Below are 6,000 nucleotides of genomic sequence, written 5' to 3'. Positions count from 1 at the left end.
GGAGCTAAGCCAGTTTGTCCCAGTTGGCCCCTGTTTTAAAATGAAGTGATGAAAATGGGTGACACAAATGGTAATTGCCTGTTGATTTTCATTGCCCTGAGCTTGCTGGTTGTTCTGTGTGTTTTATGATCAAAGCGAGGCACGGAAGGGAAAGGTCAGCTGTTCCTGAGGTACATTCCTCTCCCAGTTCTCGTGTTTGGTTGGCTTGTTACAGATGCCTCTTTGACTATTCACACCTCATTTCAGATCTGGACGCAACTAGAAGGTTTTATTTGATGTGAAAAAGAGCAGCAATCACGGTGCTTGGAAGCAAAAGGTGCTGTTTGTTTTCTGATGCACACAGGGATTCCTGTTTCGCAGCTATGATGTGCATATTTCATAGTGTTGCAGACAGCTTCTGTCAATTAACATGAATTATGGCTCCAGAAGCGTTCCTTTACCATAAACCTGCAGTACATTAACTCCTGAGTTTCAATCCCTGCCAGTGGCAATTAATTGCAATGCAGATAAAAATCATTTTGAAACCTATGACTGGAAAGACTTTTCTCTTACGGGAGTGCTGTTTCTGATGCTGGGGGGGGAAACTGTCTGAGTTTAGCTCATGACTCTATTTGGGACACTTTGCATATCAGATTCAGGCTACAAGGTTCTCCTGAAGCATATGGCTTCTTGTCTCCCATTCTGTTCCCATCTAGAGAGTGAAAATCCCTGCCCTTGGCATGTCAGTAGTGGCACAGGATGATTAACCTGGCCTATCCATTCGAATGGAAAACGGCTAAAGGGAGAGGAGAGTCCCTCCTAGCACAGCCAGGGATCCCCTCATAGAAGAACCCAAGAGCCCACCCAAAGACAAACCAAAAGCACAACCAAGGACAGCCCAAGAGCTCATTTAGGACAACCCTGTAGGTCACTCCCCTCCTTCCTTCCACCTCTGCCTATGTGGTCTTACAGCCCCTTCTGAGCTCTGGGATTTGCCGGCCCTTTCTTTGAGCTATTCTCTCCTAGCAGAGCAGGCTGTTTAAGAGGTAGATAACTCTTTTGCTGGTCAAGTGCATTGAATAGGCTCATGGAATAGTCTGTGTGTGGTTAGGAGATGGGAGATGGGGTGAGGGGTTGTGTGATGCCCCAGGGTTTCAAAGATCATGAGTTAAATTGGCTTCATCTTCTGGCATTGCAACCTGGGAACTCCAGTCTCTTGAGAACTCTGTAGACCTCTTGGTAACATTTGATATCTGTCAGGTGGGAAAAGACTTACAGGTGTAAACAAGAGTTAATCTTAGAGAGCAAAGGGAGATGAATGCCTGCAGGGACTGTATCCATGCAGGTAACTAACCTTCTCTTGTCTTTTAATAGCAAGGAATGCAAGGTTTGCTTACTCTTACCAGCAGAAAGAGTTCACAAAGGTGTGGAGAGAACTTTCTTTCCTCTTGGCTCTGCAGATGGGATGCTGGTCTGTAGCAGCACATCCTGTGCGTGGGTATGTAGGCAGTGTGCTCAGGCACATGGATTTCAGGTGAGTGTCCTGAAGTGGTGCTCAGCTGAGGTCCCATCTCCACTCTGTTGCAGGCCCTTTTAGAGTCTTTGGTCCTTTATCCAGTCTAGCCAGTGTTTTGATTAGCCATCTTTGAAACGAAGGCAAGAGAAAGCACTGAGCCAGGCTTATCTTTGCAGAGCACAGATCTTCTGCTTGGGGGGAATCCACAGAAGCACCTGGGGTGGCAAATAAAGCAAAGGTTGAAATTCTGGTCAGAAATTTCTTCTGATTGTGAGGGGAAGGTAGCTTCTGATGCATGGGCTTTTCAGGCCCAGGCTCCTTCCAACACCATCTCTCTGGCTTTTCTCAAGCCAGGGTAAATCTTTCTGAACCTTTGACTTCCTTGTCTGCTCGCAGTGCAGAGCTTTCCTAGGCAGCTCTGCAGGAGGCAGTCAGCCAGAGTGGCCATACCAGCTGCTCTGTTCCACTATGGCAATGCAAAGCAAACCAGAAAAACTGGCTAAGCTGCTAAGGGGAAGCGTTTCCATGGATTGGGGAATCCTCTGGCAGGACAGAGTCAGTGCAGGACGATTCCCTCTGCCAGCACATGGACTGGATTACAGCTGGGTAAAGGGCCAGTAAGTGACAGTGAGCTTATATAGCTGTAGATCAGATGATGACAGGAACCTTCAGAGACCTTTGATGCACTGGCTGAGTTGACCTTGCCAAAGCCTGTAGCTCATCAAGTGAAGCCCAAATGGATGTGATGCTCACTAGTCGGTTCTCCAGCACTGCTCTAATGCTGCTGTGCTGACTGACCTATGCTGCCCATGGCTGAAGAATAGTTTCTTTGCTGCAATAAAGCACTGCTGTAGCTTTTATATCTCCCAAATGGGTCACAGAGTGGGTGTGTGTGTTTTGGACCTAACAGGCACTTTTCAGTGTGTGTGTGTGTGTGTGTATGGCCTAAGGAGCAGCTTAAGGAAACATCTTAAAGGCCCAGCAAGATTTTTTAGCTCCTTCTGACCAAGAAATTATTCCTGAGTATGTAGTATATTCAACTGGAGCACTTGCACCTCATCTACTACCTGATTGCACAGGTCTGTAACCACTGGAGATGGGAGCTTGTGCTTTTCAAGTGAATAATATGAGACAGCATTTGCAACTGAAGCATTAACAGCAAGAGCTTTGAGAAAGCATGACCACAGTGTAAAGAGCACAGCTTGATGGAGACCAGGGTGTAGACAGTTGCCCCCAGGTCTGGGGAAGAGCACAGAGAGGAGTGCTGTGCTTGTGAGCACGGCTGCAGCACATGCACAGGCTGGCCTGGTGTCCAAAAAGCCTTTTGTAGGGAGCGTGCATTGCTAATTCAGCTGGAAACCAGCCTCCAGAGGTTCCCAAGACAGTCTGGAGCTCCCAGCAATGCCCTGCTCTGTGGAATTTCGCTGGGAGTGTACAGAGCTCCTGTTGATGCCAGTGGCACGGTGCTATAGGGCTTGTTCTGTGTAAAACTACCCCTGCTGTGAGAGGCTGCTGCCGGGGTGGGTGTTGACCCAGCCCACACATATATAACCTCAGAGAGATTTTCATTTATTCAGTGACCACCAAGACTGGTTCCATTGCTATGGCTTGTCTGTTGTGGAGACTGCCTTGTGCTGGAAAGGATATTATCTTAACATGCCTTAACTAGCACCATATTAAATGCTGCTTTGCCCAGCTGTCCTTGTTGCTGCCAAAGGCAAAGTAATATTGAATATTGTGGTGGTGCTGATCTAATCATACTAACGAATATATTTTCTAAGATGAACTTTTCCAAGATGAACTTTTCCACTGTAGACATAATCTGTAGTTCCAGACAAGTTAAAAAGTACAGAGTTGATTCATCTCTAGTTGGTGTCTGAGCTCATTATGGTTGTAACTACCAGCTGCTTTTACAGAGATTTTTGTTAGAGAGGAGAGCATTTGCCCATTTATCTCAACAGCACTGGTCAAGGGGAACAGTGGGGGAACTTGGAGAAAATCTTGCTGCTCCCTCAGTTTCTCTTCCAACATCAGGGCAGGTAGGATGCAGGCATTAAGAAGGTTGTGAAAGCCATTGTGGGCACAGAGTAAGGAGCTGAGAAGTGTCTTCTTGGCCCCTCGTTGCTTGTTTTTGCTGGCCTGACCTAATGCAATTCATAGACTTCTAAGGAACCTGGTAAATCTTGTAGCTTGAGTCAGGAAAGTAGATTTTGAAAATTGTTCCACAAAACTCTGACCAAGACCAGCACGTGCATAAGGGTCTCTGTGTGCCTCTGCAGTATAAGCTGGTCAACCAGTTTAAGGCTGAAATTTCAGCATTTCCCAGGATGGAGATGTTGTGGATGTCCCATCCCTGGAAGAGTTCAAAGTCAGGTTGGATGGGGCCCTAGGTAACCTGATCTAAATGAGTGGCAGTTCTGCCAATGGCAGAGGAATTGGAACTACGTAGTATTTAAGGTCCTTTCCAATCCATACCACTCTAGGATTCTGTGATTACCACTCTGGTACCAGGTAAGCTGGAGAGATCCACGTGTAATTACCCACTTAATCTTACAGAGAAATTAGGGGTTTTATGGAGATTATTAAACATGATAGAAATGGAGCTTGAACTGAATTCAAACAACTCGGTAACAGTTCACTCTTAACTCTCTCCTGCAAGCCAAAATCAGCACATCATTTCCTATGGGAACCACTTCTGAGAGTCACACAGGAAAAGTGTGGCTGATAAGGTTCATGGCTCTGAGGGTGACTGCCCTGTTCCAGGGCAGTCCCTCTGATCACAAAATGCTTTTTGTGAGGTCTGGAATTTGAGGAAGAAATACCCTCAACTCAGCTTCTGTTAGTGATCCAGAGCATTTTAGGAGCTGAAGATGATGGAACAGTGAGTGAGGCAGTCCAGTGAAGTCTCAGGTACCAACATCATTGTGCCTGAATGTACTAACTGCCAGGAGACTGGAGGCAAATTTAAATAAAAACACACTGCACAATTATGAGAGATTAGATCAAGTTGGATTAATTGAAGCTGCATGAGCGAAGGGAAGACATGCGCTGCTGCAGTTTGAACAGATTTTACAGAAGCTTTGTCCAGCAAACCTCCCTGACACTAAAGGTCCCAACAGAGGAAATTCTTGGGTAACCTTGAAGGTGGCTCAACAAATGACCCTGTTGGCTTAACATCTGGATCAGTCGGGTAACTCTGCAAAGGACTATGTAAAAGGGTTTGTAGAGATGTAACTAGAGGGGTCTGAAGGTCAGAGCTGGGTTTTTTGGATCCTGGATTGCCTATGTTCACTGCCTGATTTTCTTTGGTGCTGTCTACAGCCTGATTTTTCATCTCAGTTTGTGCCACAGCAGCCATTTAGAGGGCAGGGGTTGGGTGCCATGTATTTGTACACTGCATAATGCCGTGAGTTTTCAGCCTTGTGATACTTTAATAAAATAGTGAGATTAAAACCAGGAAGGCTTTCTGCCCGTGTCTGCTCACACAGAGACTGTTGTCTAGCCATGAGCTAGTTTTGCAAAACTTCTAAATATTTTCATGTCTGAAATTGTCTTTAAAAAGAATTAATTTTACATCACACTGTCTTAATTGTGAGTGAAGAGCAGAGTTGGTAACTGCTATTTGCTTCCTTTCTTTGAAACCTTAGGTCCTGAGGTTGTGATACTAAATGATGTTTAGATGTTGTGAAGAAAGGCTATAAATGGCCCTTGGAAAGCACCTTCCAAATTAAACAATGAGAAGTCCAATTAAAAGATCTCCAACAGGTGACTTAGACTGAAAATAGTCATAATTGAAATTCCTGCTTCTTTGGGCTGGAATTGTGAATGTGTGGGTCTATTAGTACAGAAAACTGCTATTAGCCCCATACCCTTCATTTGTCTGGCACAGCACAGTGTATTCTGCCATGACTACAGAAGCAGGACTCTTCCCCAGAAATTCAGTCTCGGTGTCAGGGATGGATCGTCACCAGGGAGATAAAGAGAGTTGTGCAAGTTGGCCAGAAAGCCCACTTGACAAAAGCCAAGGTGGAAGTCCAGACAGAAATCCATTCTCCAGGCTCTCACTGAGCATGGATTCACACTGTGGGGAGTGCAGTTCCCGGGGTGCTCTACAGCCACCTGGTCCCTCAGTCCAGTATTGACCTGGGTTAATTACCATAAACGCTCTTTGAAGCATATGATGGAGAGGGCATGGCAGATATTTCACCTAAAGTGACTCAGTTTAGCTTCTTTCCTTTAGCAAACTGTTTCCCAAAGTACAGGAGTGTTAGTTTGCTCCTCTTCATCCTGCAGCGAGAATAATTTATGAGGAACGCGTTTTCCCTCCTGTTAAATACTTTTTCTTAGCATGTCAAGCGTGTACATTGCTGCTGGCAAAAAGCAACCAGACTTGTAGAAAGAAAAATTTCTGAAGAATGTGTGGGGTGTTTGGGTGGAGCACAAATGAGCAGATGTTCCCACAGAACAACAGGGTTTTATGGTGAATGAGCAGAGGTAAAGCCCTG

Source organism: Empidonax traillii, unplaced genomic scaffold (assembly GCF_003031625.1).
Source record: "Empidonax traillii isolate 1590-97213 ecotype Southwest subspecies unplaced genomic scaffold, ASM303162v1 scaffold337:size667617, whole genome shotgun sequence".
NCBI lineage: Eukaryota > Metazoa > Chordata > Aves > Passeriformes > Tyrannidae > Empidonax > Empidonax traillii.
This window is presented reverse-complemented; position numbering follows the sequence as displayed.